This window comes from Topomyia yanbarensis, chromosome 3, assembly GCF_030247195.1.
Source record: "Topomyia yanbarensis strain Yona2022 chromosome 3, ASM3024719v1, whole genome shotgun sequence".
In the NCBI taxonomy this organism is placed as follows: Eukaryota; Metazoa; Arthropoda; class Insecta; order Diptera; family Culicidae; genus Topomyia; species Topomyia yanbarensis.
In genome coordinates, this window is record NC_080672.1 from 21,321,164 (window position 1) to 21,335,652 (window position 14,489).

At 39.2% G+C, this 14,489-nt stretch overlaps 2 long non-coding RNA genes and 1 pseudogene across 2 annotated transcripts; 1 reads left to right on the top strand and 2 right to left on the bottom strand.

The window, feature by feature from the left end:
- The first annotated feature begins 898 nt into the window (after positions 1-898).
- LOC131691615 (uncharacterized) lies at positions 899-1,695 on the top strand. Its single transcript, XR_009305813.1, has 2 exons — positions 899-1,069; positions 1,448-1,695. It is a non-coding gene; the product is annotated as an uncharacterized LOC131691615 (long non-coding RNA).
- Positions 1,696-3,353: 1,658 nt separating this feature from the next.
- On the bottom strand, positions 3,354-4,369 carry LOC131692209 (thiamin pyrophosphokinase 1-like; annotated as a pseudogene).
- A 795-nt stretch (positions 4,370-5,164) lies between these two features.
- Positions 5,165-6,660, bottom strand: LOC131690226 (uncharacterized). The gene is made up of 3 exons (XR_009305535.1): positions 6,471-6,660; positions 5,839-5,996; positions 5,165-5,790 (listed from the first exon to the last, which is right to left on the bottom strand). It is a non-coding gene; the product is annotated as an uncharacterized LOC131690226 (long non-coding RNA).
- Between the last annotated feature and the right edge of the window lie 7,829 nt (positions 6,661-14,489).

Consider the following 14,489-nt stretch of genomic DNA (forward strand, 5'->3'; position numbering starts at 1 on the left):
TGGCAAAGGAAAAAAAAACGTTTCGGTCCAGCGAATCTTTATTTATCACTTTCTACGCAAATATTTTATTTTTATTCACCTGATTTTACATATTTATAATTCCATAAAATTTGAATTATAGCGGATTCGCCTCTAGCTGCTAATTTTTCGATGTAATCGGGATCAGTTGTGTTTTCTTCATTTTTTTTTTTTGATTTTTGGTGGGCCTACAGCCAACGTTAGGTCGTTAAAGGATTATATTTTATATGGCTTCTCTAGACGGCCACTTAGCAGTTTAGCTACTGAATTACTTCGTGCCACGGCTACCACCTTTGCCGGTTGCGAATGGGACCAGTGAGTGGTATTTCGGCTGATTCCATTTTATGGGTGACTTCCAGCACTTTTTTTTTGTTAGTTGATAGAGATATGCAAAAAGAGTGGCGGTTTGGAGCTTAGTTTTGAATGTAAGCTAACTAACCTAATGAAGATCGTAAAACTAAACGCCGTGCGTTCGGTTCATGTCGTTAAATTTCACCATTTGGGCAATGCGTTGGGACCACCATCCACTGCCAGCTGCTATCGGATTAATTGCTAGTGTTTTCTAATCGGGGACCGTTACGGCGATTATATATAACGAGTTGAATGATGGTAAATGATTAGTTTAGCTTATTTAATGTTACGGTACAAATTCTTACTAAAGGGAGGCCCATGAAAAATTGGAAACTTAGGGCTCAGATAAGCTGAAATTCCGTTCCGATTCCGTTCCGTTTAGACGTTGTGGATCGCTGTGGAACTTATGTTCAACCCTGTGCATATGTCTAAATCAGAGCAAAACAAATCGAGCATCTCTTTTTCTCCTATCAATTTTTCTTTCGTGTGTCATCATACATTCCATTAGCAGACGGAAAGAGATGAAAAATTCAGTTTGTTTACATTATTAAATGCAATAAATAAAATTTGCTCATTAAATGAGTCTATTTTCTCCAGTTAAAACATGCATTGAAAAATGTTTATCACAATCGAAGCATGAACGAGTTCCGGAAGCGCTTGTGGAGTATATTTTGTTGTTTGACCGAGTAAGCTGGTGATGGTAAATATTACTGAATACTATGTCAGCAAAAAATATCAAATGGTTGATGAGCGATGTGCGGTTGAAATAGTGCTTGATAATGTCACTCTAGAAAGAATAATATATCGTTTTTCACTGTGAAAACCACGTTAAAAGCTTTTTTAAAATATTTGACTATTATGTGTAATACGTGGTGAAACTACAAGAGATTGATCTAGATGTTTTATAGCACGAACAGGAAGATTATGTAGTGAAAAGACTGACTAAGATTACTACTGATAGTGTTTTATTGTACTGAAAATATATTATTAAATTTCGGTCGCATGTTTTATTCGTTAAATGCCACGCATCCTCCTTGGATTCAGGTAACGATAGCTTTCCTTTTCTGCATTCTTTCAGTCGAGGGCCCTACTATATGGTAGTGCAAATTACGAGATTACTGCGAGCGAAACGTGTACCAGCGTACGCAGCTTTGATAAACGTCTGCTATCTGTATCGGTGACCATGCCGCTTTGTAGCGGCGAAAATGGATACCCTCGGTACGAGATCTAAACATGCTAGCATGCTATTTGGAGCGGGCGCATAACAATTCATGACTATATATAAAGAATAAGCATAATAATATATAAGAATAAACAAAAACGTCACTCCGTATACTGTTTTTAATCAAGATTGTAAATGAAAGAAAGCCAAACTAAGTTCTCTTCTCCATACAAGGTTATTATGATTCTACTTATTCTTCGTATATCGCTTTCGGCTCCCTGAGTGCTTTTATTTTAGGCAAGATTGTAAACTATAAGATTGTACTGCTGAATTATTCCCAAACAGAAGGGTAAATTTTTATATCTACTGGATATTTTCTTTCGATATATAAAGCAATTTGCTTCAGGAACTCAATTTATTCATTCGCAATATTTTTGTCTATGGTGTATGAATTATGATTAGTTTCGGTCGAGTAAAACCGTATAAATATTTTATCTACTGAAAGGGAAACAGGTCTTTAAATTGCCGTAGTCTCTCTATTTATTCTACCTAGTCGAATACATTTGTACGAGCAGTGCCTGCTATTTGTTTAAATCAAGTTTCTACCTTTTTCAATACATTGATCGGAAGCTCTAATAGTTCGAGGAAAAACAAATCATCTACACTATATGGTTGACTGTTTCAATCAGGAGCTCTTTTATTCATTTTGCTCTTTTATTGCGGTTAGACGCTTCCAGCTGACCTGGATAAAGCTATACAGATCGAAGCGGTCACGACCGTTCGTTACGGGGGCCGGAGATGCACATGCAACACCCGGAAGATCGTCAGGAATGCTTGGACAGCGAAATTCAACAGTATGACGCTAACTATGAAAAGTTTCAATTCTTAATAGCCAGTTGGGTGGTTTCTTTCTTTAAAATTTTCTTTTAATAATCTCTTCTCGCACAATATAATCTCTTCTCGTTAGATTACCATCCGACGTTGGCAGCCGAAACTGATATCTATACTGAGATGGCAAAAGAAGCACAACCTACTCGTAGTAACAAGGATGAAACGGAAATCAATTGCCTGTTCGGCACTCAACAAAAGACCACCCAACGTTGCCAGTAAGTGCTCTTAGCCATTACACTTGCCGGAAAGTGAACGGCCGCTGAAATTCAACCAACGGTGATAGATCATAATAATTGAATATTGATCCAATTTTTCTCACCACCTCCAGACGAACTCCACACCTCGGAAAAGCGTGGCGATGTCCGGTGATGGAACAGCGGAAAAACCCTTCAAAACAATCCTACAAGCCACGAAGCACGCCGGTAAGGAACCTTTCTCAGCAATTTACGTGGACGCCAAGAATGCAAAATCGGAATCACTCTACCAACTGGCAGCCAAATCTCAGCTCAAGAAAATTCAGAAGCTCTGGGTTCGCGATGGCTTTAAAAACGTCGGTAACGAGTGTATGGCTCACAACCGCACGGGGGATACGGGTTGGGATTGAAACGATTCCTGTGCTGGCTGCTCAACAGATACCACATTCGTGAGGTTTGTCTATACCCCAGGTTCTTGGAGAGATGCACACCTACAGCAGTATCTGCATTTATACTTATATATAGCATTCGGAACTTCCGAAATGGTCCAGCTATCCTATTTTCTAATCGATTTCTCTGAACACCATTTCTAAAAAACTAGAATTTGATACTTTTATTTTAAGAAAATAAAACATTGTCATTCTATATCAATATATTCGTACATCTAATAAAGCAACATACAGAAATGAGGGAATTGTATTAGGCACCTAAAAGCCCGTTGACAGGAACACGTATTTTCAGTTGCTCAGGCAATACTCTTATCACATATCCTTCGGGGTCGTTTCCATTGACCAAAGTACGGCGCTCCCTGATTGAATTTGAACTTCCTGGCTAGAGTAAGTGTTCGAAGTAATTACCAAACTGCCAAACTCCATCACCCGGTTGTCGAGGTTCCAGTGCAATCCACTAGTTCTACATACGGCCCGTTGTCCAATAGGAAAAAGCGAACACCAGATACGTTCGTGTACCAACCGAGGGGGAATTTGTATTAAGTGGGTTCCCGCCGGTAGCAGCCAACTGAGAGAGTTACTGGGTCGCAAGAATACAAATGCATTCGGTAGAATGTCACGGGCCAGAAACAAAGTATTAATGTTGGCCATGATTTGGTCCAACCGGCCAGAACTTTCACACAACACCAGAATCCGACTTATTTCGCTATCGTAACCGGCGCTCTGGAGCGCTTTGAGATTTTGTAAAATCTGTAGCATTCTGGTCGGGTGTTTTGATTATCTGTTAAATAGACATCAGTAACGAATGAAATGTTTTTTTTTAATTTGTAATGTTCTTACCTTGCAATTCAACCGCATTACGTACGACATGGATTCATCGGTGCAAGAATCGAAATCCCCCGTTGCCAGATCGGGTGGCTTTAATTGTGCTTCTGTGCCAATATTTTCCTTAATAAAGTCCACCCATCGATTCGTACCCCCGTCGACGGTAATGCGGATTTTTGCTGGAATTTGACAAGCTCAAATAATTGCAGCAGAAACGATGTTTAAATTAATCCACAAACCATTATTCCAAACAGAGCGAAAGTATTCCTTGTGCAGTAGAATAGGCCGATTGAGCAAAATCACGGCTAGTCCATCATCACAGCTGCTCGCATCGATTAGGTAAGCCGGAGACCATGTGGTTGCGATTCTCAACTGCAACGAAAAATAATTTCTAATTAGAATCCTGACGAGACCATTCATGCTGCCTCAAAATTAATTTACTAAGTTTATTTGTGCGAATCGGTGCAGCCATAAATCGAGTGCCATTATTTAACACATAGATATGCACACATGCACACACAGACATTGTGCGATCTCGACAAACTGAATCGAATGGAATATGACATTCGGCCCCCGAGTCTCAGTTGGAAAGTTGATTTTTGGAGTGAGTGCATAGCATTTCTTTATATGTGAAAAGCACAAAGGTTTAGGGAATTTCATGTGCGATCGCACTTTCATATTCATAACTCCAGAACCAGATCCAAATAAAATTTAATAGCAGTATATGGATACGTTGCACATTTCATTTGAGTATAACATTGTTTAAATCGGCCCAGCCATCTCTGAGAAAAGTAACATTATTTAACACTCGCATACGTACACACAAGCTCAGCTGAGAGCCATCGAGCGCGTCCACGGGTGGCGGATACAGGAACGGCCTGTATCCAGTGCTCGTGGCCACTATGATGCTCATTTGCTGTGCCATTGGCCACCTCTATCACCACCGCCCGGTCGATCATAGTCATGAGTGTCAACTGAAGCTAAATAGCCAAATTTCTGTGTCGGTCCGATTCGACCTTGAGCATCACGAGGGGTAACGTTTAAACGATAATGCCATTGCCGACACTGCTAGTTCACTGGCCGACGCCGGCGGTTTGTACTTTACGGGTATTTCTTTAAAGAGATTTCCTAGATGTTATTCAAAGGGATTCTTTTTAGTAAAATATACAAAGTTTACACAAATATTGATTGTGTAATGCTAATTGGTAGAACATTCTATAAACATATATAATAAATTATGATGATATAATAATAATTCTACAAAACATGTCCATCACTGGCGAAACAGTTCAAAATCATTTCAACGGCACCACGTGTTTCCGCATTTCTGACCGTCGGTTATAAATCTTTCAGTTTGACGTGTGCTTCAAACAGTTTGACCGCGTTTTCCGGCAATATCCGGTTGATGACCCGGTCCCAATTCTGGCGCACCGTATCGAACAAAGGAAGTAATTCGTTGCTCATTGCCACCAGGTCGTCCCGCGTTGTCAGTCGAAGAAAGTGCGAAAGTGACAGACAAAGCTGCTCTTGCAGATTATCTCTGTGTTTGTACTCATTGTAGTCAATAAGATTATCCGACTGCTCTAGTGCGGTCAACAGAGAGCTTCAAATTTGATTACCGAAAGGGCAGCTGCAGAATTGATCCGTACCTTGAAATTGTTCGAATTGATGACTATCGTGCAAAGTGCGGGGAAAATCTGCTTCTGCCAATCGATTCGATGGCCGTCGCTGCCAATAGGCTCATTTTGCATCATGTTCATGTTCTCCGCTCGGGAAAAATTTTTCCGAACTTTGTAGTCATCGCGTGACTTGACTATCTCATTTCGAAGCATATTCGTTGGCACTTTGTATCGTTGGCGGAATCATGTGGAAGTTTGTTGTTGATGGGAAGGTTCAGTGGCTGAACGGAATTAAAGTAATCAATAGCTGAAGGCTTACCCTTACTTACCCAGAAGCAAAAATTTACGTTGGCGATGATGCTCGTCTTTCCTTACAACCGGCACGTAACCGTAGCAGTGGGTTTCCGGTGTGCGGGTATTAAAACATTTGCAGTCACTCAAACACAAATTCCGGGCCTGAGCAATTATTGCACGTTGGTCACAAACCCTAAACAGAAATAAACAACATCAATTTTCTTCTTTAGTAGGTGAGGCAAAATAATGATTTTACTAAAGCAGATGAGGCAAAACGATATATTTACTAGCAGGTGATGCAAAACGATATATCGATATTTCAGCATGAGAAACACAGATGCAGATTAGAATATCGCGAATGTTTATATTGTTATATCCCTCAACTACTCACTGATACTATGCAGATCAAATTAACCAACAGATTGTACGATTGTTTACTAGGAAAGACTTTAATTTTACTATCTACAACTGGGAAAACTGCGACAAACTTAGCCAATGATTAGAGTTTTAATATCTAATTAAAAGGTTTCAGATGAACTTGTCCGTTACAGGTACAGTTATTCACAATGGTAGCCAATGAATAAATTTTGATACTCTTAAAAGCAGTCTATCATTCAATGAAACTTGACCACCACAAGAAGTAGGTCACAACTGGAATCCTCCGCACTCGTTTTCAAAACAACTTATTTTCGTCGTCATTTTAATTACGCATATACTAGCGCATATATGTTGTCTTCAAATTGCATGTCTGTCCCCATACCAACTGAATAAACAATTTTTTGCTAAGATTTGGATCAACAACATTAACTTTTTGTTTGTAATCTTTTGTAAGTTTATCTAATTGCAATAATATAATATCAAATCTTTATATTCAAAGTAACAACAGTCAAAACAATGTTGACAGCTCTATGTGGAAGCTGTGGAACAAAATGTCAAATATTTGTGGAACGGAAGATTTTCTTCGAATTTAACACAACCCTGATCACGAAACGGAATAAATTTCATTCCGTTTTAGAGAGAGATCAAAATAGAAAAATAGGGAAGCCGGAAAAGAGATGCAAGAAAACGGAATTCCGTTTCTGAGCTTATCTGCACCCTTAGTTGGGTTGGAGTTGGTTAAACAATATCTAATTGGAATTCTTGTGTTGGAATTGTATCAATAGTACGTGGTCTTATATGCATAAGGCTACCTTTCGTTGCATTTGATTTTATATCATATTGCAGTGAAAGCGGGATTTGGGCTAATAACATTCGAGCAAGTGGTATAGATTTGGGTATATGACATTCGGATAACAGCTTCATTCTGGTTAAAGATATAAAGATGGTTTTCGGGCGAACGTCACACGGGTAAATGACTTTCGGAAGAATTACATTCGGGTAATATGGAACCCTGTAATTATTGCAAACAAATTGATGCCGAATGATAATATTTACACGTGTTCATAATTATGCCAAAGAACCATTGTGCCAAACGACTGTTATGCCAATTGACTATTATGCAAAATGAACATTATACCAACCGAAAGCATGTGTCACTTTCTGTTATGCCAAACGGACTTATGCCAAACGACGTGCTCCCTAGTTGTTCCACCGTCTGAACTGTGGGTCTAACATGAATTTTCTTGAAGTCGATGAAAATTGTGTTATTCTGTAGCACGGGCACTTTAACTTCCTTTGGTACACTCAATTCACTGCGTAACCAGGGGCAACGAAACAATACTATTTGTGCACTGGATATAGAACAAAGCGCTGGCTTGCTGCACTTTGTGCGAGATCAGGAGATAGAGTGATAAATAAGGCATTGGCACTTGCGTTGAAACCCAAAATAAATAAATTAATTCAGTGATTCTCAACCTGGGGTCCGCGGATCCCTAGAGGCCGTGAAGTTGTTGCTGGGGGTCTGCGAAGAAAAATAGATTTTCCAAGGGACAGTCTGCATTGGCTCTGTCACCACCGTGCGATGGGTAATGAACTAAAAAAAGACATCAGGCGATAATAAAAACCTCGACCTTGGTATCTAGCGGGAAATTAAATAGACCAAATGTGTTGGGTGGCAGTTGTGTGTGGTCTCGATTTAGAGGTAGTGGTACGTTTACTGTCGCCAATACGATAATCATGTCTTCATTCTGGGACATCGTCATGGTCCAGGGATTGCATAAGGGTTTGTGCGTTGGGCCAGAGTCCCTTGGGCTGCAGGTTCGAATCCTGTCTCTGGGGTAATTTCTTCACATAATTGCTTTCGTTTAGCTCACCTTTTCTATCTGTTCCCGTTGGATGCCACCAAAAAACTCTTAACTAAGGTATTGACACTTACGCAAAAACCCAAAAGAAATGAATTAATTATGTTGAGCAAAGCTATATTAAATTTTTGAGTATCTGTGACATGCATTAATAACGAAAAACTGTTTTGAAAAATCTTCCGGAAACTACACGGAATAGGCGAATATTTTTAGCTTATCGCGGACAGAGCCGTCAATATGGTGTACCAACTGATCACATAAATGATGAAAAGTTTTAAACATATTTTTTTCCATTTTTATTAAATACTAAGAGTGAATCAATTTTTTCTCTTTTATGTTGTAACGATATTTAATTAGCAAGGGACTAGAAGGTGTCCAACATTTTTAAATATTAACCCTCAAAAAGGCAAACAAAATTGTATCTTCAAGAAAAATCGCTCATCAGACCCAATGAGATCAAAACACTCCTTTTTATCGTTTTATAAGTGAGAAAATCGAAAGCCCGAAAAGGCTCGATAATTTTTTTTTCATATTACACGTCCATTGAAACTAGAGAAGTTTAGAAAAGCGTAGCATATGAGCAAGCCTAGGGATTCCCGGCGACGTAACCTTTAGTCTTCTACCGCAGTAGTCAGGAATTTTTGGTATTTTTAAATGCGAAACACTTGAATCTACGGCATGTCCGGACAAGCGTAAAGTCACTTAGTGATTTATGGTTCCAACAGCGAGCGAAGCATGTTCTCAAAAGGCTGTACAATGCCGAGCAGGAAATATTTCTGAGCTATACACGGCTGGTGGATGAATCAGTTTGTGTCGTTACCTGCTACCTGTTGCCTGATAGAGGCAACTATTATCATTACTGATGATTAGAAAGTAGCATATACAACGGAAACTTGGAATTCATAACACCTGACCGAAGGCAGTTCGTGATTGCTTACCGCTAATTTCATGCACCAAACCACAAATCTTGAACAGAAAGAATTGTGATATAAGTCAGTTTCTACTAGTCAACTTTGTTGAATGACCGGAGACTACATTTCAGCATCGGGAGAGAAGGTTATTAGAGTACAACCGGCTCCGTCGGCTAACAGTAATAATCCGTTTGAACAATTTCTTTGGAAAATAAATTAGCCCCTACCAACGCTACCAAACCTTCAACCAGCTCGAAAATATTTCCCTTCATCAATTGTTACTTTTATTTCCGACGGGTCAAAATTAGCATACACAAACGGAAAAACCGATTTAGAATCATCTGATTGAAGCTCGTTCGATATTGGTTCCCGCTAATTATATGCACCGAGCCGTAAATCTTGAACAGTTTTCGTTAGAAACTCCACCTCTTTGATGATGGAAGTAAACTAATTTCGTGCGATGGTCAGCTCATTTTGCTTCGAATGTAAACTGAACCAAATTTAATAGCGGTAGTATGCCAGCGCGACATCACTCGTGTGTTACATTCGTGCAGGCTACACTACACATGCGCTCGTTATGTCTGGATGCGGTAAAGAAGAAAAGGTGAAGGGAAAACCAAAATCCCGTTCGTTTCGTGCCGGTCTCCAGTTTCCAGTCGGCCGAATCCACCGTCTGCTGAGAAAAGGCAACTACGCCGAGCGCGTCGGTGCCCGAGCATCTGGTTGGTGGGCGTAACGGAATATCTCGCCACCGAAATAATGGAGCTGGCAGGAAACGCAAACTGTGGAAACAAAAAGTCCTGAATTATTATTATTTTAATTGCAATCAGCAGTGTTTCGTTCCAAAAAGACCAATATTGCAAATAATTTAGCCGTTGTCGCAGTGATGTGGTCGGCAAAGCGAAGATTTCTCTCAAATAACATTCCCAGGTCATGGATAGAATTCCTCCCTTCCAATGAAACAGGCTTGAAGGGTGTATTAGCAACGTCTTAGAGCTGTCAAGCACCCAAAACGTATCACGTTACATTTACCGGTGTTGATCTGCATTCAACGAGCACCATTCCTCAATATTTACTTCATCGTCTTGAAGCACAGCTGAATCGAGCCCCGATGCAATTGAACGTAAGATTTCCAGATCATCAGTGCAGAGTAGTTTTTCAGTCACGATGCGGGTATAGAGATTGTTGATGAATACGATGCAGATAAGTGGCCGTAGGTGATTTCCTTGAGGGGTACCGGTTGGCTTTTTAAATACGCTTCAGCATGTGATGCCAATTCTAACAAAATGGATCGTTGATCAAGATAGGATTGTTCCCATTTGGTTACCAACGAAGGAATTTCTAGTCGCTGCAGTTTCATAACATCAATTATATGCGGTGCCTTGTCGAGGGTTCAATTTTTATTCTGACTGTAGAGTCGTAAGTATTTCTCTAGACCAAATGTTCTCAAAATCATAAAATACGGTTCCATTTTTAATTCACCACACCACTAATTTGTGCATGATCTTAATAATTTTTCGAGCCATATTTCACAGAACTCAAAGTATCATTCATGTATTCGTGAACTGATTCATGATTTCTAGTTTATTAGTCACGACCAATCATTCGTGCTCATGAAATAGTTGATAAAATCAGAAAATATTTTTCATGGATTCGGGAACTGCATCGTGATTCATAGTATAGGGGAATCCGGGGCTATTCGGACCTACCAACTCAAATCACTCTTTTAGGTGGATAGGTATGAAAGAATTTATCGGTCAAAGGTCCTAATTGTTAGTTTGAAGCCTCAGCTACATTTTGGAGCCAAAAAAATAATTTGCACCGCTAAGCGATGATTTGCAAAACTCTAAGTTTTTTTTATTCTTTTACAATGTAGGAGTAATTCTGGTCGCTATTGATTTTTTTATTGATCCAAATTCCAGTTCCAGAGTTACGGGTTGAAGAGTACGATCACACAGTAAACTCCCATATAAACTGGTACCACCATGATGTCCATATGATGCAAGATATATTAAAATGTGTGCAACATTACTTGGGTTTGCGGGTCTAGATTATTATGACTTATCGAAGTCGCTTTGATCACATTGGCCACCTATAATGATTCTTGATGTCCCCGGGGAACTTGCGAAGTCCCTAAGTTAATGTCATACCTATTCCTCAGCAAATTCTTCACCGATTTTTACAAACATGGTCTAAAATGAAAAGCGTTCCCATTGGCTGCCATAGAATTTCTAATTGATCTGAATTCTGGCTCCAGTACAAACACGCATCAAATCCCGATTTCAACGTATACAGTGAAATGAGAAATTTCTTCCAAAAGGTGAATTTTGTTTCAAAATGTGACCACGTATGCTTAGGTTTGTAGTTCTAGTTCACTAACAGTCATTCAAAGTCTCTTTGGTCACATCGGCCACCACCGACGGTTCCGGAAGCCCCGGCGGAAGCATTTAAACTCTGAATAAAGATTTCTTAGTGATGACTGAACCGATTTGACCAAATTCAGTCTCAAATGAACGTCCCAAAAATTGGGAATAAATTTTATTTCGATCCGACTTTCGGTTGCGGAGTTACGGGTTGTGGAGTGTGGTCACAGAGAAAACTCCTATTCAAACCGATACCTCGATGAATGCAAAAAGGATTTTTTTGCTTCAATAGGAGCCAAATATTTGCTGTTCTAGGTTACCGATGGCCCACAGAAAACTTGTTGGCCACATTAACCCCCATAGACGGTTCTGGAAGTGCCCGTAAAAATCATTCACTCTTTCCAGATCCGGAGTTACGAGTTCAAGAGTACGGTCACACAGAAAATTCCCCTATAAACTAGGTGTCCGAATGATGTAATGAATATTCAAAGAGGGTCAACATTACTTTGATTTGCGGGTCTGGATCACTAATGACCAATCAAAATAACTTTGACCACATTGCTCACCTATGACGGTTCTTAATGCCCCCGCTGACCTCGCCAAGTTCCTAAGCTAATGTCACACCTATTTTCAAGCGAAATCTTAAGCGATTTTTACAAACTTGATTTCAAATGATAGGTATAATACTTCCATTGACTGCTATTGAACTTTATTCAGTACTGACTTTTGGTTCCGGAGTTACAGGTTGGTTATTGAGATCACATTGGAATTTCTCACATAAATCACTACAATTGTAATACCTCATAGATTAAAAATCTATTGAAATGAACACCAAATTACTTCGATTCTCTGGCCTAGATCACTGATGGTAAATGAAAGATTCTCGGAATAAATCATTGGTAAATCTGGAATACCCGGGTACCGGACTTATTTCTGAACTAAGTGTAATAAGAATGTAAACAATGTTATATTGATCATAACCAGCTATTCATAGCTTCGATAAATGAGAAAGGCAAAATTTCACCACTAGGTGGATTACAGTAGGTTTTTCTTACAATGGGATTGTGTTTACTTATGAAATATTTATCAAAGAAACTTCTGAAGATGCAAAAAAATAAATTGCGTTCAAAAAATTAATCTGGGTAGTCACAGCTGTCGATCGGTGTGTGCGTAGTAGCAAGCCGCTGAATGGTGGTTGATGTAATGGGGGGTCCGAATATCCCCGTACCCACAATTCGCACAAAAATGGTGAGCGTCTTAAAAATATCTGTGTTTTCACCCAAACAAAAATCATTCCATAAAATAGGAGCCTCAAGCATTCGAAATCACTTCCCTGTTATTTGATATGTGTTTGTAATGTTAATCACGGTTTTACTATTATAATGATTATGCTTTCATGATCCAGTCACGTGACTTCGAAGAAAAATATTAGATGGTTATAATTTTATGATAACGCGAGGTAACAAATGATGATATAATGAACATGTGTCGCATTTCGCCGCATGTCAAATTCGATGATATATTCACAAGATCTATTTACGAAAATCGTGACAAGGTTTATGAAGTCATAAATATGAATCACATTACTCTGTCAGAAATATCCAATAGTAAACTCTTGAATACAATATCACAATAATACACATGAAATTTTATGAAAACCCTGACTAAATTCATGAAGTCATCAACATGGTTTCATTCCCGGCTCTTTAAGTCGATATAGTTACAAATAAATGAATGCCCAAATTATAAGCTGATTGTAACTGAATGAAGTAAACATATTCAAGACACAACCATAGTTACGAATGCTTTCATGAATATGAGGGATTTGTTCATGACTTCAGTAGCTTGGTCAGGATTTTTGTAAATGTTTCATTTTACGAAATCGTGATTTTTTCATTAAATTATGAACACATCTCTTTCTGTTTAGTCTAACACACTAGTGAACAAATCTAATACAGGGATGGTAGGCAGAGAGGTATCGTTATAATTCCTTCTCGTGCTTGAAATGGATTTGTGCATTAGTGTGTTAGGGCCTGTTGCCCAGACATCACTTGCATAAAATGTCAACATTTCTGAACTCTGATCTTGACGGCACTTGAACACTCACAATGTCACATAGTGGCTAAAAGCTGCATCCATTTCGGAACCGGTTTGGAATTATGAATCTATTCAGTACGGATTCCACGTCAAATGCACAACCGATTCCGACTTAATCGGTTGTGTCATTTGAGCTGGAATCCATACTGGCTCCATTTAGCATTTCGAATCAAATTTCGAATAGTTTGACCGAGATATAGTTTGAAGATTTTTCTCACACAAACTTCGAGTCGGTTTGGTTCAAATTTAAAACAGAGTCCAAGACTGTCCTAAGCAACAAGTGACTGATGAAAAAGACTATCTTATTCTTTATCAGTCATCTTACTTTATATCTGTTTACAACTGTTCAATTTTAGGAGGCCCTTAGTTCAATAGTAGCTGTCTTATGATCCAGCTCCCAATCCACGTTCATTTCATATTTCTTTTGCTTTCAGTTTTCAGATACAGATGGTGAAATGTCTTCAATCAGACTGCATCCGCTATAATCCATTAGGGCCACAACCCAACAAATCGCAAATTATCCATCGAAACCGTGGCCATTTAAATTTATAAACAAAAAAGTTTACCAATTCCGTGCTGAACCTTACACGAATATAGCCTTGTAACGCTAAAAGCTCTGAAGAAATGATGATCTTCTTCCAATGGCCATGATCGAAATCGATTCGGAATCACTTTCCCTCCTCCACATTGACCACCAGACTTGACGGTCAGGCTCACACCCAGCGGGTATTTTGAATGGCAATCGGTGCCCAAGGCCGTCATCGCAGAGCTGCTGCCGCGTGCCATTCGTGACCGTTAATTGCTGAGACAAGTGAGGTGAGTAAGCGAGCAAGCTTAAAAAATGAATTTTCAATTAATAGATTGCATACGATGGGCGTGCAATGTTTGTTGGTGTGTTGCGTTTTTCTTTTCTGTTATTTTCTGTGGAGGAAAATTAGAAGCGAATCGTCGTCGCCCTCTACGGAACGAAATTACCGTGTATAAAAAAGCCTTCTGTTCTGAGCAAAAAACATCAGTCCACCAGCAACGTTTCCAACCAGCAGTTCTCACTCTCAAAACGACCAGGAAAATCAAA